This window comes from Schistocerca gregaria, chromosome 2, assembly GCF_023897955.1.
Source record: "Schistocerca gregaria isolate iqSchGreg1 chromosome 2, iqSchGreg1.2, whole genome shotgun sequence".
NCBI classification, from domain to species: domain Eukaryota; kingdom Metazoa; phylum Arthropoda; class Insecta; order Orthoptera; family Acrididae; genus Schistocerca; species Schistocerca gregaria.
The window spans coordinates 617,247,666-617,273,925 of NC_064921.1; positions in this window are offsets into that span (position 1 = coordinate 617,247,666).

Here is a 26,260-nt window from a genome sequence, read left to right on the forward strand (position 1 = left end):
AAATCTGAGGGGTTGGGATGGGGAGTTTCCCTTGTGAGAAAACGGGTTTTTGTTAGCTGGACAGACAGGCAGGCAGACAGACAGAGAGACGGACAAATAAGTGATGCTTTGAGGGTTCCGTTTTTACCGACTGATGTACGGAACAATAAAAAATACGTAAGTCACATCTAGGCTTCTTTGCATACTACCAACACATTATTAAAGGAAACTGCTCATTGTCACATATTTTATTGCAGTTAATTCTGTAGAGATATGGGGTGCTAATGAACAAGAGGTGTTCGAAGACATCAAGAATCATCTCTTAGATGTTGCACTATTCCAATCGCCAGGTTTTAGTAAATTGTTTTTTCTTGGGATGAAAGCAAGTGAATTTCGTACTAGAGCACATTTATATCAAATGCTCATTTCAAATGATCAGGAACAGCATCGTACAACAGTTTTTGCAAGTCGAATTCTGTTTGCGTGGGAATGAGTCGAAGCACTTGCGATTGATTGGGGCTTTGATAGCTTATTTTCTACTCAGAAGGCACATAATTGGACTGACATATAATCGAACATTATCCTTCCTGCGTCAGCACAAATTAAAGTGTAATCTGCTTGCCACATGAGCCCTCACTTTACAGGAATTCGATTTTGAAATCCAGTACAAATGTGGCACCTAATGCTTTATCGCATATTCCACAATACTGACACAGAGACTCCAAAAGTCAAAAAAGTTAAGTTAAATTTTATAAGAGCAGTAGAATTCGAAAAAGCAGATTGGAAGATTTTTATACAACAGAAAGATCTAACTAGAAGCTGATGGAGTGCTACACTTGATAAAATCAAAATATCAGGTTAATTAAACTCATTGCTATTAGTCATGTGAATTTTGGCCCCAGTAAGAGGGTTCAGAAAAGACAAGAACAATTTATTTTTGACTGTTTGTTGTGGTGTGTAACAGAAGTTTCAAAAATTTGTGAACTCTGCCATTGTGCAAATGTAACCACGATATAGCATTGAGTGATAATGCACGACATAATTCCTCTGTCAACAGGTGAAGTTGTTGCATTGGATTTATTTGCTCCACTTCTAAAACATAAAGCAGCTTTCAACAGATTCTGATGCTTGTGGAATTGATTCTCAAATTAGTTCGATTCTTTCCGCTATAGAAAGCAAACAGCAAAATTATTGTTAAGGTGTTAATGGAAGAATTTTTTTGAATCCTTTTCAACCAAAATACCAACTCACTAACAGTGCACCATAGTTTCGACCAAACATTTGGAATGATTTTATCCAGCAATAGCAAGTCCGACATTTTTTAATTTCAACCTACGGTCTGGCATCAAATCTAGCTGACTGCCTTGTGGAAGAATTAGGAAGATACTTTAGAGCATTTTGTAGTAAAAATCATCTAAACTAGGTACAAAAACTAGGTATCTACGAAGATGTTGTTAATAATTTGGCTCACAAAAGCCCTCACGTACCATCTTGAAATGTGTTGTTTTGGAAGAAGGCTGATAACATGAGAAATTATTAATTTCCCTGATTCCCAACAAATATTACAAGAGGATGGGCGGAAGATGGCACTGAAACAAATGAAGAATAAGTCACTGGCTAGGAAGTTACCACATGATAAACTATTTCGACTAGTTACCTGTAAAGTGGTTGACTATGTACTTACTCGATCTCACATAAAGTAATCAGAAGTAAGGATGCAACAAAGAAAATTCACCATTACTATCTGAGACCATTTCACAGTGCACGAATTATTCATCTGAATAAATGGACAAAAATATATAATGGAATCCATCAAGGAGAGAATATTAAAGAATGTCATGTATCAATTGACAAGAAAAACTTGTGAGAACATTTTAAAATTTGTGGCGCATCTCAATATGATTCATGTTTTAATATTTTTCATATGTTTCATATTTTCATAATGTTTTAAGCAGACCACTTCAGAATACTCCGAGTTGCGGCGAGTGTAATATCATCTCTTTGTACGGTTTAAACCTATGCTGCAACTGACTACTAGTTACATTCAGAATGAATTTTGACACTGCAGCAGAGTGTGCAGTGATATCAAACGCTGTGGCAGATTAAAATCATATGCAACACAGAGACACGACCTGGGACCTTTCCCTTTCACAGGCAAGTGCTCTACCAACTTAGCTATCCAAGCTTGTGTCACAACCCACCCTCTCAGCTTAACTTCTGCTAGTACCTCGTTTCCTATCTTACGAACTTAACAAAAGTTCTCCTGCATAGCTTGTGCAATTAGCACTGATGTGAGAAAGAAGTGCACATTTCACTGTAAAGAGAAAATCCATTTAGAAATAATACCCACAGGCTGTGGCTAAGGCCTGTCTCCACAGTAATCTTTTTTCCAGGACTGCTAGTCCTGCAAGGTGTCCAGGAGACATCTTTGAAATTTTGAAAATATGAGATAAGGTGCTGGCAGAAGGAAAGCTGTGGGGGCAGGTCGTGAGTCGCACCTGGCTAGCTCAGTCCACAGAACACTTACTCACGATAAAAGCACAGGTCCCAAGTAGGAGTTCCAGTCCGGCGCGCAGTATTAATCTGATACGTGTTCTGCAGCGTGAGTAGCGCAAATTGTCTTTACACTAGCGTTTTCCCAGTAGCTTCGCTCATGTACACGTTTGACGCATATACTGCACACATCTCCTCCTCCACCCTGTTCAAAATGGTTCAAATGGCTCTGAGCACTATGGGACTTAACATCTATGGTCATCAGTCCCCTAGAACTTAGAACTACATAAACCTAACTAACCTAAGGACGGCACACAACACCCAGTCATCACCTCCACCCTGTCTGTGCCCACGTCTTCCTACCCCCCTCTCTCTGTCCATCTCAGCCTCCCACCTTTACCATACATCTTTTACCATGCCTTCCCCTCTTCACCTCTCTGTGTTGATCTCCTCCTCACCCATCTTTCTGTACAGTTCCACCTCTACCTCTCTCTCTCTCTGTCCTCTCTTCACCCCTCTTTCTGTTCACTTCATTTGCCCACCCTTTCTCTTTCTATCTCATCCTCCTCCAAACTCCTGTCCATTTCCTACTCCTTTCTCTCTCCCTCTCTCTATCTCTCTCTAACCTTCTCCTCCTTCCCCTTTCTCTCCATCCATCTCCTCCTCCCCACTTTCTGTCCGTCTCATCCTCCCCTGTCTCCCTGTTGATTCCCTCCTTCTCCTCTCTCTGTCCATCACCTCAACCCACATCACTGCCTGTGTGTCTCCTCTTCCCCTTTCTTTTTCTCTGACATCCTCCACTCATGCCAATATTACCTGCACAAAACATCTGTACTTTATGTTAGTCTGCTTGCCAGGAGTAGAAAAGTCTTTCTTTCCTATGTCTCCTCTTCTATGGGAGCTAGGAAGTTCCTCATTTCACCTCATCCTCCCACCTCTCTCTCCCCCCCTCTCTCTCTCTCTCTCCCTTCAGTCCTCCTCCATATTTTTGTCCATTTCCTCCACCCTCTCTCCCTGATCACATCTTCCTCCCCCTCCCATATCCATATCATCCTCCCTCTCTCTCTGCCTGTCTCCTTATTCACACTTTTTCTTTTTGACATAGACACTATCATTCATCCCCTTTCGCCAGATTCCTGTATGCTCCCTTACTCTCCCTCTTTCTCTGTCCATCTCCTCCTCCTCATCTCTCTTGCCATCTACTAATACTTCTTCTCTCTGACTACCTCCTCTCCATCTAATCCTACTTCCTTCCTCTCTACCTCCTCCCCATCTCTGTCCCCATCTCTTCCTCCCCAATTTGCCTTCTCCATCTTCTCATCTGCCCTAAATCCCTGTCCGTCTCCTCCTCTCCACTGACTCCCTGTCCATATCTTCATGTTGACCTCACCTTATCCATTTCCTCCTGCCCCACTTTCCATCCCCCTCCTTCTCTCCCCTGTCCCTACCCATATCTATCTGTCCTAGCCCTCTTCCTCTGCTGCCCCTTCTCTCTATTCATGCCCTCCTGCCCCTCATTCCCTATCGATGCAGCTACCTCTGGTTTTGCGCATAGAACAGAAATATCTTTGTAATGAGCATTGTGTTCTATGCATATTAGTAAGACTGACCTGGCGTTATTACGTAATCTAAGGATAACGCGTTCCACAGAGTTCGAAATTTGAATGTTAGACTGTTTCCTACATATTTTTATCAGTTGTTTACTCGTAATAATAGTGCCCAATTTCTGTTGTTCTTATGGAGGGAAAGATAAATACATAAAATGAAAAATAGTTTGGTTTATTTGGAAGAATTGTTGAGAATCGATGTCAGGGCTTCACTGCTAGCGATATATATCGAATATGTGACTCTGTTATTAATAAACATTTTTGCCCCTACCTTCTCCCATGATTTACTTTAAAAACTTTGATCCACTCCGTAAGTGAATTAACGTTTTTTTAATTAAATAATGGGAGAAGGTGGATGTTCAATGTTTATTTATAATTGGGTTGCATGTTCGATATATATCGTTAAGGGTTCCCTCGTTGGATTCACAACGACTTTCCAAATTACCATAGTTTCTGTAGCATGTCTACTTGGAAGTATTGTGCTGCTTTGGTTGCGTTTGGAATAAACCTTTTAAATCTTTTGTTATAGGTGTAAAATTTGTGGTATTGTTGAGCAAAGTCATTTGTAACAGTACACATACATAAAAATGAAAATCCACAGCTTGCAAAATGTAGGCTTTCTTTGACAGTTGTGCAACTCAAAAGAGACTGTCTAGGAGTTGATACATTAATGATAACACACATCTGCATTATTTATGGTCAGTTTTGTTGTATTGCACTGGAATATACTCTTTCTTACCATATGGTATTCTGTAACATGAGCAAAAACTTTCGTCTCTTATTGAAAAGCAAAATTTTTGCGAAATAGTTCGCTCTTGTCGGAAAGAATGTTTTGCGCAACACAGAAGAATAACTGATTGTGAGTTTTGTGGGGTCGGTGGGTGCAAAGGCGCAATTTGCAGCAATTCTTTATAGTACAGAAAACTGAAAGCAAATAAGAGGATTAATACGTGGCAACAGCGATGTGGAACAGAAAATTTTGAAGTCAATAAAAGCTGGAAATTATGAAATGTTGTATTGCGTGAAATTTCAGCACGTCTTAAATCGCTTTCTGTATAATCCTACTACAAAATATTTCATTTGTTTGTTTTTGTGACAAAACTTGCATTATCAGACCTGGGCTATATATTCTGCTTTGTAACTAATTGAGTAAGAAACGAAAAGTTTGAATTTATATCATAGTAATGGGAAAGAGAAATCAGACAATCAAAACAAGATCAATGAAAACACGGTATAATCATTTTAGTACAAATTCAGCATTTGACTAAGAGGCATAAAATGTTAAGTGCCTAAGATGCCAGTTAACTCCCTGATGCGTGTTGTATTGCCCACTTTCCTTGACATTGTTACATGGGGCTCTGACGCAACAGATGACACTGAATGACTGAAATAAAATTTGCAAGGGACAACTGATGTAGAGTGCGATATTGAACACCTAAAATCTTTCTTGTGATGGCACACTGCTTTGCAGCGTGGGCCGAGGTCAACGTCAGATTGGGAGACGATAATTTGGTTGTGGGCTGATGAAGCCGTCTAATGTGAATTTGAACTAAAGATTGTGGTAACACGTGAATTTTAAATGTAGTAGCATGGTTGACAAACTATTCATTATAAAAACTAAAACTGCAAGACAAATTTAGGAAACAAACTTTATAGAATGAGCAAATCTCCGACGGGGTTTGTAGGGCATATGGTGTACCAAAACTGATCAGTAACTACGAGAGATAAAAGTTTTTTTTTATTTTTTTTATTTAGGGTGTATCTGTACAAGCAGTGTAAAATATTTATCCAGACGTTCGATTTTTCACTTGTTACTTAGTGTGTAATGTCGTGTGAGTTTACACATAAAATATACTAAATAAATACGTCAAAGCGTTAACCAGCAAGCAAAGTTATGGAATATCCCGCAAAAAAGGAAAAAAATACAGAAAAACAGATTCGAAACTAAGAGCTTGTTTTAAGCCAGGCCTCAAATGCAAATTTCTATGATATCTACGGAAAGGCTATACCAACTCCATGGCACCTACGAAGGGAATCTGTCAGTACTAACAATGTAATGACATTCTAAACATACAGGACCTTTAAGGACAAACCTACGCCACACCGAAGTCACGCGTGACAAGGGTGGCAATGTATGTTGACAATTAAAAAATCTGTCCACTGCATCTGTATGTTCGCTCCAGAGATAATTCACTTATACATATGGCTTAGACGTGTCCAACATTTATGAGCAATCTTCGCCCACTCTTATTTAAATGATGATTGTCGGTCATGCATCCGCACAGCGTAGTACAGTGTAGTGACTCGGCATTGGTCAGTCCACACGTTGAATGCGATTGGTGAATTATCTATGCTTGAATAATTTATTCAGGTTAGTTATTTATGCTGTAGCCTCATTTTATTAAGCACAGCAGTGGCGAGTTCAAAGTTGGAATCGTCATTATGCTAGTTCTTTTTGCTGATGTTACAATTGTGGTAATCACTCCCAAAAAACAAGAATTATCTGGGGAAATTGACAGTATATCTTTCAGAAAATTATTAAGTGGTTCTCTGCAAATTGACTCCCACTAAAGTTTGAGAAAACAAAGTACACTCCTGGAAATTGAAATAAGAACACCGTGAATTCATTGTCCCAGGAAGGGGAAACTTTATTGACACATTCCTGGGGTCAGATGCATCACATGATCACACTGACAGAACCACAGGCACATAGACACAGGCAACAGAACATGCACAATGTCGACACTAGTACAGTGTATATCCACCTTTCGCAGCAATGCAGGCTGCTATTCTCCCATGGAGACGATCGTAGAGATGCTGGATGTAGTCCTGTGGAACGGCTTGCCATGCCATTTCCACCTGGCGCCTCAGTTGGACCAGCGTTCGTGCTGGACGTGCAGACCGCGTGAGACGACGCTTCATCCAGTCCCAAACATGCTCAATGGGGGACAGATCCGGAGATCTTGCTGGCCAGGGTAGTTGACTTACACCTTCTAGAGCACGTTGGGTGGCACGGCAGACATGCGGACGTGCATTGTCCTGTTGGAACAGCAAGTTCCCTTGCCGGTCTAGTAATGGTAGAACGTTGGGTTCGATGACGGTTTGGATGTGCCGTGCACTATTCAGTGTCCCCTCGACGATCACCAGAGGTGTACGGCCAGTGTAGGAGATCGCTCCCCACACCATGATGCCGGGTGTTGGCCCTGTGTGCCTCGGTCGTATGCAGTCCTGATTGTGGCGCTCACCTGCACGGCGCCAAACACGCATACGACCATCATTGCCACCAAGGCAGAAGCGACTCTCATCGCTGAAGACGACACATCTCCATTCGTCCCTCCATTCACGCCTGTCGCGACATCACTGGAGGCGGGCTGCACGATGTTGGGGCGTGAGCGGAAGACGGCCTAACGGTGTGCGGGACCGTAGCCCAGCTTCATGGAGACGGTTGCGAATGGTCCTCGCCGATACCCCAGGAGCAACAGTGTCCCTAATTTGCTGGGAAGTGGCGGTGCGGTCCCCTACGGCACTGCGTAGGATCCTACGGTCTTGGCGTGCATCCGTGCGTCGCTGCGGTCCGGTCCCAGGTCAACGGGCACTTGCACCTTCCGCCGACCACTGGCGACAACATCGATGTACTGTGGAGACCTCACGCCCCACGTGTTGAGCAATTCGGCGGTACGTCCACCCGGCCTCCCGCATGCCCACTATACGCCCTCGCTCAAAGTCCGTCAACTGCACATACGGTTCACGTCCACGCTGTCGCGGCATGCTACCAGTGTTAAAGACTGCGATGGAGCTCCGTATGCCACGGCAAACTGGCTGACACTGACGGCGGCGGTGCACAAATGCTGCGCAGCTAGCGCCATTCGACGGCCAACACCGCGGTTCCTGGTGTGTCCGCTGTGCCGTGCGTGTGATCATTGCGTGTACAGCCCTCTCGCAGTGTCCGGAGCAAGTATGGTGTGTCTGACACACCGGTGTCAATGTGTTCTTTTTTCCATTTCCAGGAGTGTATATATAGTTCTGTATAGTAAATGGCATAACATCATAGATAAATATAAACTTTAAACAGAAGTCTGCTGCTAAGGCAGAATACCCAAAATTTGTGGATGTGTGTATTAATGCGAAATTTTACTCGAAGAAAGACATTGATGAGCTGCTCAAACTGTTATGTTCAGCTATTTATGCTATTAGGGCTATTGCAAATTTTGGTCATAAACGTATCATTAAAGTAGCCTGGAATGCCTATTTTCTCATCACTGCTTTCATATGGCATCACATTTTAGGGTAATTCATCATTGAGAGAAAACGTATTCATTGGACAAAAGCGTGTAATCAGAATAATAGCTGGAGCCCACCCAAGATTACCTTGCAGAAATTTATTTAAGGAAGTCGGAGTATTCACAGTATCTTCGCAGCACAAATATTCACTTATGAAATTTGTTATTAATAACCCATTCCAGTTCAAAAATAATAGCAAAGTGCATAGCTACAACACTAGAAGAAACGATGATCTTCACTACTCTGCGTTAAATTCGATTTTTGCACAGAAAGGGGTGAATTACTCTGCCACTAATATCTTTTGTCAGGTGACAAATAGCATTAAAATTTTGACAGACAGCTAACCAACACTTAAAAACAAATTTAAAGAATTTCTGAATGAGAACTCCTTTTACTCAACAGATGAATTTTTAGATACTAAGTAGTATGTCTAAAAAAATGTATCTTCTAAAGAAACTTATGTTTTAAACTGACACGTTCAACATCATTAGAAAATGTCGTATTCATGATCTATGAAGAAACTATTGATGTAACGTAATTGTCATTGGTACCGAGCGAGGTGGCGCAGTGGTTAGACTCTGGACTCGCATTCAGGAGGACGACGGTTCAATCTCGCGTCCGGCCATCCAGATTTAGGTTTCCCGTGAGTTCCCTAAATCACTCCAGGCAAATGCCGGGATGGTTCCTTTCAAAGGACACGGCCGACTTCCTTCCCCGTCCTTCTCTAATCCGATGAGACCGATGACCTCGCTGTCTGGTCTCCTTCCCCAAAACAACCAACCAACTAACAATTATCATTGGTTAGCATCGCTCTCTAGACACAGGAGCGTGAGTTGTGCGTGCCCAGGTGTAACATATTCAGCCTAATTTATTATTTGTACCATATTCTTGTGATGTTAAATTTTCAATGTGAAGCAGTTATGTTGTATTGAGGCATACGGGATCATGCAAAAACTGAGTGTAGTTACGTTGATTTGAAACGGGCTATAGTTTCGGTAACAAAACGTATAGTCTATGATCCGCTACTAATTGTTTCCACCCATCATAGACTGCTTCATAAAATTACAAGCAAAGGAAGGCATACAATTGGGCATTTTCAGATAAAGATTAGTAATGTAGCACGTTTGTTAATCCACACCATTAACCGTCATTTTACAACTCTTATTCCGGAGAACGGCAGTTCCAGTCCCTATCCAGTTTTCCTGCTTTATTTTCCCTGCTATCACGCGAGGTGACGCAACGGTCGGTCCAATGGACTCGCATTCGGAAGGATGACGGTTATATCCCCATCCGGCCATCCAGGTTTACGTTTTCCGTGATGTCCCTAAATCGCTCCAAGCAAATGCCGGCACGGTCGAATTCTTTCCCCATCCTTTCTTAATCTGAGTTGTGCTCTCTCTCTAATGACTGCACTGTAACGGCACGTTATACTCTAACCTTCCTTCCTTTATTTAGCTTTTCTGTGATTTCCCTAAATCGCTTAAGGGAAATGCCAGGATGCTTCTTATGAAATGAACACCATCAAATTTCTTTCCCACTGTTCGGTAACTAGAGCTTTTTCTCTGTCCTTAATGACCAAGCCGTCGACAGGACATTAAGCCTTAGTATTTCTTCCTGAGCTAGCTTATCACCTTGTAATTACTATAGACCTCTGATTCTATAAGTGCAGTAGGGGAAGAACAACTGAGGCAATATTAGAAGATATATACTAGTAACATTTTTTTAACCAAAACAGTTCCTCAACATTATAATTTGGGTTACGATACTTTTCAATATATGGTGGCAGTCATCACACCTAAGCAATATGTTTTGTATGTTGTGTGTTATGAAATGATAGGATAGTGTAGTAAGACGATTTTGACGGCATGATAAATTATTTAATGATGTCCGTGACTTTATCTGAGACTTCGTTACATGTCCCATTGATCACTTGAACGATTCCTTTATCGAAATTATTTGGGACGAGTCAGTTCACACGATGTGTGTACATGATTAGTGTTAACATTAATGGACGCATTATGTTTTAGTCATGTTCATCCAACTCTGCTTAAAAACATTTTTTTTACTAGTTTCCAGGTTTAAGTAGAGAATGCTTTATCCTGGAAAAATAATTTTTGGTTAGATTTAAAACGTGGTTTGCCATCTGTCAGAAATTTTATGTTAGAGCGCACATAATTAAAAAAAAATTTTCTGCATATTAAACTCCTTTCAGAGCCACTGACACCTTTAATAATGCGTAATAAAGGTCATTTGCCTCTCTCATATTGTAGTTATGGACATCACTGTTCTTCTCAGTTTGTGATGGACATTTGTGACTAATTCCGTTAGTGAATCAAATGTATTGTGGCTGTACAGATAAAAAGCCTAGCTCCTATGTACATGACATCCGTACATGAACACCACACATTATACCTATTGAAAACTTTTGTGCACTCAATAGAGTCTTTCTAATTGGTGAGGTACCACAGAAAATTATTCCATAAGACATTACTGAGTGGTAATATGCAAAAGTCGCATGAGCTTAATTCGTTTGTTTCGAAGACTAGCAGTTATACGAAGAGCAAAAGCAACTGAACTTAAAGTTTTGAGAAATTCGGTAATATGCTTCTTACAGTACACATTTTCAACACGAAACACCCAAAAATTTGGAATATTCTACCCTATTTACTGACTACTGTTCATGTGCTACATTAATTGTTGGTATGATACTATTTGTTGAAAAGAACTGAATATAGAGAGTTTTTTTTTAACTTTAAGGAAGTGCATTCCCAGAGAACCACTTAATAATTCTGCTGTTTTCTCTCTAATGAGATTTATCATAACATTAGTATAGTCTGTAAAAAGTATCTATTCTCTTGCTGAGTATTAAGTCGAATGTTATTCACACGTACAGGAATAATGGTAGACACAAGAATCAACCATGTGGGACTCTCTTTGAGATTTTCCCCAGTCACTGAAATTTTCTGCTCTTCCAGCATTATCTGAATTATTCAGTGCAACTTTTTTACATTCTGTTTGGAAATTATGATTCAAATCAGATATACATAACATAAAACAACAGTTTTGCTGAGAATGTAACATTATCTACACAATCAAACACCTTTGAAAGATCACAAAAAATACTAATTGGTGATATTTTATTGTTTAAGGTTTCTAATATTTGGTGAGAGAATGTATAAAGAGTACTCTCAGTCAGGCAACCTTTCTGAAATCCAAGCTGTGATATGCTAGGCAAATTGTTTCTGCTTAAATGTTAGACTACTACTTTTCTGAATGATTTGGAAAAATATTTCAATAATGAAATTGGGCGATTATTATTTGAGTCTTTGTCATCTTTCTTATGTGAAGATTTAACAACTGCACATTTTAATCTGTCTGGAAAAGATTCCTTGTGCCACTGATGTATTATATACACATCACTAAGGACATTACTTATTAAATTAGAACAATTTTTCATAAATCTGTCTGAAATTCCCTCAACGCCATATAAGCTTTTGTATTTTATAATTCTATTGATTTCAGTGTAGTATGGTGGCGGTACTTCTAGCTAGTTGAAGTTTTGTGAATGAAGATTTTAACATTCTCACTTGCTTCTTCAACTATACCATATAATCCCGTTTTTGCTGCTACATTTAGAAAGTGACTTAGAAATCCCTGTGGTTACTGAAGTCAGAGGAGCAAGCTTTTTTACGTTAGAGTCAGATTACAGACAGACGGTATTGAAAGAAATTAGAGTAAAACAGGACCATAATTATGTAACTGTTTCCAGAGAAATAAAATTCATTTGTTTCATCTGAACAATAGGAAGTTGATGAAGAAAATAGATGGGCTTCTTGTAGGCCTAGAACGTGTCAACGATTCTGGAGTGACAGGTGTGTGTACCTCTCTGAACACCCTGTAAGCACAAGAATGGAAAGATTAAACATCAGGGATTACAGACTAGTATCAGTCTTGTGTAGAGTTGACGTGGAAAAGGGGAAGCTGCGACGCCTCTTAAAGCAGAAACAATGTCAAAATATAGAAATTAATAGTTTTTTCGTTGATCAGTATCTAGAAGCATATGCTTGTGTGTTGTTACTGTGGAACACATCCTTGTAATTGTAACAGTCTACAGACGTCAACTAGGAAACTTTTAGCTACTTCTGAGAAATCTGGATGCATTATTGAGCAATCTGTCAGACAAGAGGATACAGTTAGTAGTTTATGGAGATTTTAGTATTGATTTCGCAAAAGATATGGATGGGAGAAATGAACCAGTCTCATTATTTGGCTAATTCAGTCTAATTTAAGCAGACAATTTTCCAGTGTGTGCACAGCAAGATAATAGGACACTGTTCGATAATATTTCTATAAACAGTGCTCAGACTGAAACAGTGAATGTTAATCGACTGCCTGATCACGATGCACAACTAATGAAAGAAACAACAGAACACTTCATAGTCCTAAGGTATGTCAAAACTAATCACAACTTGTGAATTATCAGTCACAACACTGTCATTTATTTTGTTATGGTACATTGCACATTGACTGACTGTCCCGATTCCCATTTGACAATATCCCACGGAGTTTTAACTTTATTATGCCATTACTAATTTCTGTCAGGGTACTAAGACTTCTTGACATTTTAATGGCATTCCTTAAAAATTACAATATTTTTTTGTATTGTAGTGACACGTAATGTTGGATCTTGACTGATTTTGGCCTTCATGCGAATTTCTCTTCTCCTCTAACACGAAATTATAATTCACTCAGTTATCCAGGGCTTGCTCGTTTTTTAATGGATCCACTAAATAACTTTTTAGGAAAGCCGCTTTCAAATATTGACACAAATTTAGTATGGAATCAGTTGAATTTGTCATTGGCATCTCTACCTATATATACTTAATCTTATGCCGCCTCTTTTCACGGTACCCTGTTATTATTAATGACGCTCACTGTTTTGTAAGAACCCACCTTGGGGGTATGAAGTGTTCTCTTGTTTCTTCGATTAGTTGTGCATCAAGATCAGGTAGTCCATTAACATTGAGTGTTTCAGCCTGAGCTCTGTTTATAGAAACATTATCTATCAGTATCCTAGTATCTTGCTGCACATTCACTGGAAAACTGACTACGTAAATTAGTTGAAATACCCAAATAATGAGAATGGTTCATTTCTCCCATCAGTATCTTTTTGAGAAATCTACACTGAAAGCTCAACAAAGTATTAACTACATCTTCTTGTCTGACAGGTTGCCCAATAACGCATCTTGATTCCTCATAAATATCTAAAAGTTTCCTCTGACTTTAATAACCACAGGGATTTTTCTTTTGTGCTTCTCGTCCCCTTGCACTTTCTGCAGGATGCTCAGCTAATGTTTTCTACCGTCTTCTATTCAAGTACAGGGCTTGATGAAACTTGTCACGATCTACAGCGAAGTCACGTAGACCCACCTAACAAGATCTGAATAGAGACGTGATATCATCTACAGGCACTTGTGAAAGCACAAACAGCTTTGAGTGAGTCTCGAATGAGGTTAAGGGCTGATATGGCAGAATTCTACATAAAGTGGATTTCTAAGAGCAGTTGCCTCGTAATACGAATTCCCGTGAAAGGCTGGCACGTGTAGCAAGTAAGTCTCTGAAGACTAGTTCCACGAAAGAGGAGCTGTTATCGGATTCTGCAGTTGATGAGGAATGTGGCGACTCGGGCGGCGCTTCGCTGTTCTTGCGGCGCTCACTCTCCTCTATGCCTGCATCCCACACAGCCAGCAGGAGACGATTTACTTCTCTCGGACCAGTTAACAGAAGCCATCTAGTCTTTTCGTCCCTTCCGCCAGCTACACTTCAAACCACGAGGAGGATCCCATTTACGACCGCCTTTGAGCTCCCGGTGCTCCCGCGGAAGAAAAACTGTCGCAATTTTGTTTTCTGATATGAGAACTTTTTATTTCCTTTATGAATTTACTTATGTCTGTACAGTGTTCAATAGTCTCGGTCGCTGAATAAAGACCTCAACAACAGATACCCTTGTGCATAAGTTCAACTTTCTCTAATGTGACCGTCATGAAGAACTGGATCTACTTTTTGTACCTAGTTTGTGATTAGTGGTGGAACGCTGGCCCTCAGAATTTTTAGATCGTGGCTGTGTGAGAGGCACTTCAAAAATAACCCTGATTATCACTGCACAAACAGCTTTGTTCGTGACCAGGTAACAAGATTCAGACTGCGCATTTACCAAGAAAGAATAGATATAGTATTCAAAACAGTTTTTCTGTCAAGAAATAAATTTTTACAGTAAATCTTCCAATAAAATTATAGTGAATCTAAAATAATCTTATCTAAATACGAAGTTAAAAGTGCAATACAATCTATGCATTTCACGATTACTTTCTTAACACAGACTAGGAGTTTCAGAAAAAGGAAATAATAGTAAAATACCTCTTTCATTTCACAACACACTTTCTCTATGCGTGCAATGCGTGAGTCTTCACAGTTTATCCTCCTCCTGAGGTCACCATCTCACTCATTATGGAGAGATGCTGGTACGGTTGTCCAAGCAAGCAAATGGGAAGTTCCGGTGTACAGAAAGAAACATAGACATAGTCACGACTTCCCGATTTCGGCTGATGTGTATGTAGTGTTACGTTACGAAATAATCTGTGCATAGTGTTTGTGATGATCGGTACTGAAAAAAGAATGAACCATGTGCCGCTAGCCTTTTACATCACTAAATAACTCTCGCAATAATCTGTAATCAAAAGAGTATAGTACACTAGGAGTATACCGAATGAGACTGGCCTGTTTTAAGCAGACAGATCTCGTATGTGGGCGGGTGGAGATACAGTCTCCCTCACGTCGGCATTTTTCGCATTAACCTAAATTGCTTCAGGCGAATTCCAGGATGATTCCCATATCCTTGTCAAGCTTCACCTTTTAATCTTCCTTTCCGACCTAACAACAAAACATAAAAATTAACCTCACGTTAAACCAAACAACTAGTGCATTATTACGGATTAAAGTTGAGAGCACAGCTGCTGACGAAAAGGGACAAGTCAAATGGTTCATATTCCAAGACAAAATGTATGCTTATCTTCAATCACACAATTGAGAGGTCTGAGGTTTTGCAGTTCAGCAACATGCATTCATCCTTTTCATCTCAGATTATTCAACATATGAGCAACACGTAAACGAACTCCACACTATTACACCAGCACTTTCAATACAAGGCATTGATAGATGACTTAGGGTGTTCCTATGAGTTATTTTCAAAAGAGGCAAATGTAACGTTAGTGGTGCGGTAAACAGTTTGGCATATGATATAGGTGATGACCCGGGTAAGATAGCTTGTCTGTTTAGCCACACTAACGCACACTTGTTTTACTATTGGAAAAAGTATCATGGAAAATTTCACAAACAACAGTCTTCATCAAAACATGCAATCAACTTAAAAAATAAAGTATAGAAATTTGAAGCTAAGCTCCAGTCTCTGAAATACGGAATAGTTTGTGTCACTAAGTTCGGTAGAACTACTCCAACCCAACACACTCACCGACCTGATGGAATCCCACTTCATTTTTGTACCGATGGCATAGTTAAATTTGATAACTTCTACTTTCCAGTTCTGTCAACTTACTTGCACTCAACAGTGCCTCCAGGAAAGGAATTTTGCCCATCGCCAACGGAATGTGCATTCTTGTCACTGTAATTAACTTCTGCTAAGTCTTACTTGATTCGGAATATTCTATATCGTCGCTTTTTGAGAAGCGTTTCTCTGAAATTTCTCAGTGTTCAAGAAAGGCACGTTTGAAGCTTCACTGTTTATCTTTAATAATTTTCAGGATGTATGAAGATTTACATATTCTTTGCCAGGTGGTACTTCATCTGTAAGAAAAGCTAATAAGGTAAACAAGAACTGCAAGATGAACTTTATGTCATGTACGGGCACCCTATCCTGACAACAGCCATCAGGACACTGAATAAGGAGTGTTCTGGGGAAGAAGCACGATGGATCATTTTAACACACGTGAAGGACGCTGTTCAAAACAGAAGCTCGGACAAAACTTAGCCAATAACCACGATGTGGAAGACATGGCATTCAACAAGAATATTAATTACAATATGCGCCTCTTGTGACTAATGATGTAGAACGTCACTTTTCTATTTACAAATATTTGACGGGTGTTCGCAGACGCGGTCCGATTTTAAAAATTGAAATGCTCAGTGTTATTTATTTCAACAGTTATAAGAATTGGTATCTGACGTAGGCCAGGTAGATCTTTCCGAATTTGAGTAAATTCTTTTGTGAGATTTGTGTTTTTTGAGTTACACGTGTATTCCACAATAACCTATTTCAAACTGGCATCTTTTTATTGCCTTTTTCAACTAAAATGTCGCTCCTTAATCGTTACTTTTCTACGTAAAAATCCTATGTTTAGTCATAAGAGACAAAAATCGCTCAACGTAACAGCGAGTGGCCATACTAATCAGGTTTTACAGAACAAATAGAATATTAGTTTCGAGACAGATAAGAGCCTTAAGTCAACACTCACAGCGGGATGCATTCGGGACAGCTGCTACTATTGTTACGAAGGAACTGGGTGAACACTGTAGGATGAATTATTATTTGGAGATGTAAACAGTGTGCAGTTGCGAGTCCTAGTGAATTCATATACAGTAGGCAGTCTCAGTTAGTACTTTTATCCGGATAGTGTTGCTTCTATCAGGTACAGCGTTGGATGCATCAAACTGCGCGGTCGTGTTAACGACTCCCGTTCCATTATATGCGATTTTGTGAACGGATGAATTACAGAGACAGTGAATAAAAATAAGTTCGCTGGTTACCGTATGTCCCGCAAGTGTTTCCCTGATCACAAACGTTCGTAAGACATAAAATATGATACATCGACAAGTATTTTTAATCGTGAACTGCATGTGACATATTAAAGTTTTTGTGTACATATATACTTATTGTTACTTTGTTTATTACAGGGCCCAGTGATGTAACAGCTGCAGGTCCCACGAACTAGCAGCCATCTCTAGCAGGGACCGAGTAACTATTTAAGAAGAGTTTAATCCTTAACTGCGCATTTAAATGCATGCAAGCTCTTGATAGCAGACAACTAAGTTAATAACTTTAGTGTGCATCCTTTTGCTGACAGGTTGATTTACCATGGGCCCTGAACGGAGCAGAGCTTTAGCAGAGTATGGTGGAAAAGGCGACTGGTGTGACATCCCAACTTCGTTGCTGGGTCCGTATTTTTCGGGGGGACCCGTGTCAGCACACGGCTCACACGGCGGTTGTCAGTTTTCGTGATCTGGAGCCGCTACTGCCCGCTCAAGTAGCTCTTCAGTTGAATTCACTAGGCTGAGGGCACACTCTTCCAGTCCTCCCACCCAGTGAAAGCTCCCGGCAGTGTCGAGAAACGAACCCGTGTCCTCTAGACTGCAGCAGCAACGATGATCCCTCAGCTACAGAGTAAGGACATTGATCATAAGAAGTCCAACCTTCAAATCCCGCAGGCGAATGTCACTCCTTCTTCATGAAAATCGGTTTCAAACCTGACGGGAATTAGCATTGTCAATAAATGAATGATTATCTCAGTCTGTTCTAGGTAACGTTGCAGAGCTAGCTGCATACAATGGACACATATTTGACCATTGCTCATAGAGGCACACAAAACTGCACGGCTTTGATGGGTCCAACAACACAGACTACCGAGGCGTTTAACCCGTTGTCTGTTGAGCGTGTTCAGAGCAGAATTCTTGTGATGTTTTTGGGGTGTCTTTCGTTCCACAACTTCGGCTCATCCATTCAGGTTACGATGAATACCAACCAATATGTTTACAACAACATTCCAGTAAAAAGTGCTGTCTTTTCTTCTACATCTTCATGGTGAGCAATTGTGGTCACACTCCTATGTCAAGAGACACGTTCAAAGGACTGTATGTATACGTTAATGCTTTAACACACACTCATCACCGTATAGTACCTCGAACAGGCCGTTATATTACTTTACCTTAATCTCACAGAAAATGTACGGAATTATTTGAGAAAGCAAGTGAAACGTAGTGGTCAACATACCCACAACTTGATAGCACTATGGCATCTACGAGGGCTATTTTTTCCGAGATCCAGTCTGTCACGGATTGGAAACCAACATATGCAACATTTAGCTACTTCTTCCAGATGCTTCTCTAAATAGTCGCCACTTCGACTTCGATATTTGCCTTAGCATGGCACCAACTTTCCAATGCCATCGTCATAGAAGGCAGCCACATGTGATTTTCGTCAACTAACTACGTTTGTCTGCAGCTAGTTACCTGTGTCAAAATGCTTCCTCATAGCCAGTGGTCCTATGAGAAAAAAGGTAAGTATCACAAGGAGCCAGGTCCGGGCTGTATTCTGGGTGATCAGACGCATCCAACGGAATATTCGGCAGGAGCCTCTCTGTTGCAGCTGCAGTGTGCGACCCAACATTTTCATGAGGAAGGGCAATGCCTAATGACTACACTCCTCTTCGCTTGTTCTGAATTGCCCTTGGCAGATGATTTTCTCTAATCTTCTGATCCAGTCACTGAACAAGATCATCAGATGACACTCGCCTCCTTCTCTGACTGTGGCGCCATGAACGTCTGTAGGTCCTGCTTCAAAGATCCTACACTATTGCCGCACTTTGCTGTCAAGCATGACAGTTACACCATGTGGTCTGCATGAAAACAGGTGGAATTTCTTGGCATGAAGAAATGGAATGACAACACGCATTTAACACTTGGTGGTAGAGTAAATGTTCTTGGCATCTTTTCGTGCCATTGCGTGACGTGGCGCGATTGATGACAATAATAAAGACACCGCGCGACACATCTATACACAGCATCATCGGAGTTTCACTGTGGTTTTAATTTCGCGGACGATAGGATCATGAAAAAATATAGCTTTCGTAATTATTCAGTTCTGGCTCCTGCAGTATACCTGTTGCATCTCTTCCTCGTCATATTAAGGCAATTATCAAGACTAGAGGTGGTATTAGCTTGAATTCTCCTGATGCTGATTAATTTCTTTTTTTGTATTTACCACTCATTTACTTATGACACTATCATCAGTTACTAGTGCCATGTAAAGTATGTGTATGAATAACATAACGGTGCACAAATTAGGAGTATTCATGAATAGAGCAGGGCTTGAATGAAGGTAGCAGTTAAGTGTTTACCGCAACCACCTCATTTCTCACACATTCACTACTCCGATAACGTATATTGCTCCACATTGAGTGAGAACAACCTGGTAAGGTCGCATTCATCGAAATGGGTAGCGGCGTCATGGTTCTCACAAGAGGAACCTTCCGTAAATCGCTCTCCAACACAATCTGAACTTCGCAGGCTGACAGAGGGCTGAAAGTTTGGTTCAGGGTCCGATACTCCGTAGTTGTCAAGAAAATGACGCCCCTACTTAAGCCCGCTCGTCAGCGATGTTGAAGCGATGAGTCAGTAGCGCAATCGCCAAGAACTTAATGTAGAATTTTTTACGTTCCATATCCAAATCAGAATTTCTGTTGCTTTTTTCTTTTGCTGTCGCGGAAGTACGTGACATCATCATTTTCGTGACATCATGAAATACAACTGAATTATTGACGAAATAAATAACCACTTCAGACCTTACTAAAAATACGTTTTATCATTACAAATCCTGTATAATCTTACATAATTAAGAATAACTGAAATGAAAAATACTTAATTCTAGTACTTCAGTTCTTGCTTTGATTTTTGATTGTAGTTTTCAACAGAACCTGTGCATTCCGGTGAGTGACATACATCAAAAAAATAATCAAGGCATAAAAACTAGTAAATCACGAACAGCTTTGAAGGCATATATGCCGCAGTCCCATTTTTTAGTGTGAATACCATTAGGAAAAGCAACCCCTTTAACCACGCTAAATAACTTTCGGTCTGGTGGCAATTCACGACAAACCAAGGATATCCAGTTATTTTCCCGAAAGCTAGAGCCTACAGTTGATCGTTGATCAAGACGTATATTTTAATTGCATCACTTCCAATAGTGATTTTTCCTTTGATGTACGATGAAAATAGAGCACTTCTGAAACTGACGAATGTATTTCTTCAACTGTCGGTAAATGTACACGACATATGGTTGACAGATCGATGTCACTTTGGCGGATTTATATGTGATCAGCAAGTCGGCATTCCGATATTATCGACAAAAAGCCTGTCCTGTAGGGAGGGATCGTTTTGCCCGACGCACGAGGCAATAACGTACAGCGGCTCCAATGATGCGGCTGTGGCATATGTGCCTTCACATATTGCTCGTGGTGCTCCGAAGATCTCACTGTCATTTTCTTGGGAACTATTGAGCGTCGGTATGCTGACCAGACGTCCCAGGTTGCCATGACAGTCCTGGTTTACACATAAATGTCTCGATGTCCATAGTAAATCACTGGGGACACATAATTGCCCCGATTTTTGATCGAGAAAGAAAATGCGTGCAACAATATTTCTCTTTCTTTCTTATAAGTACAACGTTATACAAATATACGAGGGCTGTCTAGAAAGTAAGTTACGAATGATAGCGAAATGAAAATCACAGTGAAAATCAAAAATGTTTCATTTGTAGCAGTTAGCTACACCTTTCAGCTACTTCTCTACGTAGTCGCCGTTCTGACTCAGACATTCGTCGTAGCGTTGTACCAACTTTCCAATACCCTCATCATAGAAGGCAGCAGCCAGTGCTTTCCGCCAATTCTCTACGCTGGTCTAAAGATCGTTGTCTGTGCCAAAACGTTGTCTTCATAGCCATCGGTCTGTTTGAGCAGAGATGAAACTCAGTGGAAGACAATTACGGGCTGTACTGTGGGTAACCAAACATTTCCAATTAAAACGATGCAGAAACATCTTCATTGCCCCTGCAGAATGAGGCTGAGAATTGTCTTGAAGAAGAAACGGCACGACAGTTATGTAATGTTGGTTGCATAGCTTCAGGGGAAAATTCTCACCAGGACCTCGTACTTGGCGGGAGACACTATTTTCTATAACATCTTTACCCGCTCACTAAGAGCTCAGGAATGAAAAGAGCGACATAATTCCACCTAGAGTCATACTAGAGACACTGCCCAACACATCTTCGCAAAGCTTTATCGGATTTTCATAGTCGTTTCCATTTGGCGACCGATCGTAACTTACTTTCTGGACAGCCCTCGTATATGTTTACAATGTACAGCCCCACCGTGTTTGATTTAACACATTTTATGACTGAAGAAAGAGTAAGAGGTATATTGAAAAGAAAAGCAGGTACTACGCTACTGGTCAGTAGTGTAACTACCCGCGCCTCTGATGACCTTAGTAGTTAAGTCCCATAAGATTTGATAACTTAGAATTTCTTTTTTTTTGTTCTGTAATATGAAATGTGTCTATGTTTTGCTTTATTTGTGTTGCTACATGAATCTCCTTTTAAGAGAGTGAGAAAAAATTTCAATGCGTGTTTCATTTTCTTTGCAATTCTTACGTGTAATGGGTTCTATAAAACTAAATGTAATATGCACCACTGCTGTATGAACTGTGTTGCGAGGAGCATACCGTTTTCTGGTGTCGCGAAATAGTTGGCTGGATGGTAGAATGAAACTTCCTGGCGGATTAATACTGTGTGCCGGACCGAGACTCGAACTCAGGACCTTTGTCTTTTGCTGGTCGTCGGTCGTGCTTGGGTAGCTCAGATGATAGAGCACTTACAAGCGAAAGGCAAAGGTCCCGAGTTCGATTCTCGGTCCGGCACACAGTTTAAATCTACCTGGAAGTTTCATATCAGCACGCACTCCGCTGCAGAGTGAAAATCTCATTCTGGGTAGTAGAATGGTAATCTGTTGTCGACTGTGATAAGGATAGATTCTGTCTGTGTGCGAATGACTGACGTATACGTCTATAGTGTAGACCATCGTATTCCAGAGTGCATTCTCGCACGGCTCACATGTTCGAGGTGAGGCTCGATGATGTGATAGTTGAGGTGCATCCGTTACAATCCGTGGCCACATCTGGAGTTCCTGCATTGCACTGGCTGTTATTCCCATTTCTTCGAGTGGAATATGATGTGTTTTTTCAGTAGGACAATGTACGTCCACTGCTGCTGTGAAGCATATAAGAACTGCACGCCAGATCTCTCTCCATTTGAACACGCAAGGGACACGATGAAGCGCGAATTTACTCGTCCTCCAGGGCCTGCAAGAAATACCGCCAAATTGCAACAAAAGGCACAAGCTGCTTGGCATAGTCTATCGCAGGATGCCGTTCGGCAACTTTATGATCATTTGGAAGCGAGAATACACTCCTGCTTGGCACCAGAGGGCAGTACATTGTCTGTTGATATGACTACTTGGACACCCTTTACTGTGACGTATGTATTTCATTTGGTCTGAATTTATTATCTTCCTACAGATACTGTTGCGCGTTTAGGCGAATGTTGGGACGCCCTCAGACGGAAATCCTTATACATCTACGTCATTTACTCTCTGAAGTCTCTCAGTTCGTAGTAACTGACGGAAACTTATCGAGTTAAACAGAATCAATATCTAGCGTTACCAAAGGAAATGTTCTAATATCTCTGCTGTTCCGGATCTAAGTAAACGATTTAGGAGATACTCTGAGCTGTCCTCTTTAATTCTTTGTAGATAATGCTGTCATTTGCCGTTTTGCAAAATAATCCAGACAAGATATCTGTATGGTGTGAAAATGGAAATTGCCTCCAAATAATGAAAAGAGTGAAATCATCCACGTGCGTACTAGAAGGAATCCGCTAAATTTCGGTTACACGATAAATCACACAAATCTAAAGGCTGTAAATTCAATTAAATACTTAGAGATAACAACTGCAAATAACATATGTTGGGACGACCACATAGACAATATTGCGGGGAAAAGAAACCGAAGACTGCGATTTATTGGCAGAACACTTAGAAAAATACAAGTCTACTAAAGAGACTGCCTACACTACACTTGTCGGTCCTCTTCTGGAGTATTGCTGTGCGGTGTGGGATCTGCATCAGATGACACTGAAAGAGGACACTGAATAAGGCCAAAGAAGGGTAGCTCGTTTTGTATTCTCGTGAAAGAGGGAAGGAAGTGCCACGGATATAATACGCGGGTTGGGCTGGCAGTCATTAAAACAAAGGCGTTTTCGTTGCGCCGCGATCTTCTCATAAATTTCAATCACCAATTTTGTCCTCAGAGTCTGAAAATATTTTGTTGGCGACCACCTACATAGCGAGAAACGATCATCGTAATAAAATAAGCAGAGCTCACACGAGATTATTTAAGTGTTCATTCTCCCGTGCTCTGTTCCGCTTGAAGGTGGTCCTCTGCCAGGCATTTAATTATGAATTGCAGAGTAATCACACAGAAGTAGATGTAGATACAATAAAAAGTATCCTATATCACGCACCTCGCATTGGTTTTTATAGTTGCAGATGTACACTCCTGGAAATGGAAAAAAGAACACATTGACACCGGTGTGTCAGACCCACCATACTTGCTCCGGACACTGCGAGAGGGCTGTACAAGCAATGATCACACGCACGGCACAGCGGACACACCAGGAACCGCGGTGTTGGCCGTCGAATGGCGCTAGCTGTGCAGCATTTGTGCACCGCCGCCGTCAGTGTCAGCCAGTTTGCCGTGGCATACGGAGCTCCATCGCAGTCTTTAACACTGGTAGCATGCCGCGACAGCGTGGACGTGAACCGTATGTGCAGTTGACGGACTTTGAGCGAGGGCGTATAGTGGGCATGCGGGAGGCCGGGTGGGCGTACCGCCGAATTGCTCAACACGTGGGGTGTAAGGTCTCCACAGTACATCGATGTTGTCGCCAGTGGTCGGCGGAAGGTGCACGTGCCCGTCGACCTGGGACCGGACCGCAGCGACGCACGGATGCACGCCAAGACCGTAGGATCCTACGCAGTGCCGTAGGGGACCGCACCGCCACTTCCCACCAAATTAGGGACACTGTTGCTCCTGGGGTATCGGCGAGGACCATTCGCAACCGTCTCCATGAAGCTGGGCTACGGTCCCGCACACCGTTAGGCCGTCTTCCGCTCACGCCCCAACATCGTGTAGCCCGCCTGCAGTGGTGTCGCGACAGGCGTGAATGGAGGGACGAATGGAGACGTGTCGTCTTCAGCGATGAGAGTCGCTTCTGCCTTGGTGCCAATGATGGTCGTATGCGTGTTTGGCGCCTTGCAGGTGAGCGCCACAATCAGGACTGCATACGACTGAGGCACACAGGGCCAACATCAGGCATCATGGTGTGGGGAGCGATCTCCTACACTGGCCGTACACCTCTGGTGATCGTCGAGGGGACACTGAATAGTGCACGGTACATCCAAACCTTCATCTAACCCATCGTTCTACCATTCCTAGACCGGCAAGGGAACTTGCTGTTCCAACAGGACAATGCACGTCCGCATGTATCCAGTGCCACCCAACGTGCTCTAGAAGGTGTAAGTCAACTACCCTGGCCAGCAAGATCTCCGGATCTGTCCCCCATTGAGCTTGTTTGGGACTGGATGAAGCGTCGTCTCACGCGGTCTGCACTTCCAGCACGAACGCTGGTCCAACTGAGGCGCCAGGTGGAAATGGCATGGCAAGCCGTTCCACAGGACTACATCCAGCATCTCTACGATCGTCTCCATGGGAGAATAGCAGCCTGCATTGCTGCGAAAGGTGGATATACACTGTACTAGTGCCGACATTGTGCATGCTCTGTTGCCTGTGGCTATGTGCCTGTGATTCTGTCAGTGTGATCATGTGATGTATCTGACACCAGGAATGTGTCAGTAAAGTTTCCCCTTCCTGGGACAATGAATTCACGGTGTTCTTATTTCAATTTCCAGGAGTGTATGTACCATGAGGTTTATATTGCTACTGAGTATTACACGTTGCACCGTCAGAACTATCAGACTAGCGCTTGAGACATTGCCATATGGTCCCCATTCCTTCCTCCAGCCCAAGGAGTTACGCTGGCTGCAGCGTTGACAACTTCTCGACTGGGGTGTGGGCATCCTTGTAGGATGCTATCAGCCGAGAGCTGAATCGTGTTCCTTTTTACGATGCCGTTCATCGTCATTCGTCCTGTCCCATACAGCTCCTTTCCCGTCTAGCGGCGGTGATAAATGTCGGAGTGAAATATGTTCGCAAAACACTGCACTCCCGCAATGCGACTAAATCTGATGATCTGTCAGAGCAATGTCATATATGTCAATTTCAGACGAAGATAACTCAAACAGATCTAATTTACTGAGACAATGGAGATTTTAAAAGAGTTTTCTGGAACTAAATATGGAAATAACGCTTACAACACACTTCACAAAACCGCAGATTAGCACCCACCGATCATCTGAGAATACGGTATAGCAGGTTCTTACAGAGCTGCATACCTAGCATACGTACGAAAACTGCCAGTAAGTTTTCTCATTAGTAATTAGCAATAACGTTAAAAGGGGAAGGCTTTCTAGTGTGTGTGTGGGAAGGGGGAGACTATCTCTTAAAATGTTGGCATTTAAGGGTCGTCACAAAAAAAGCGAGTGTCTCTTTTATAATGTTACTGATAAGGGACCGTGCTGCAGTGATGCACATAAAAGGAGTGTGCTTAATTTATCTTGGTACATATACTGTGAACAACGCGTGCTTCTGCCTTCATTACATTGATTACCTTTCATGCTTGTACGAGGTAGCGATGAACAGTGATGCCCCAAAATCTTTTAGATGAAACCTCTCAAAGATTTTTAAGTAAAACAAACATCATTAGCATTCAACATCTTTATTCTTCCTGTCTACACATTTATTTCTCATCGTAGTCGCCCGGACGATGAGCACAATTATCCCAACGAGAGATCAGTTTGTTGATACCGTCACTGTAGAATGTATTG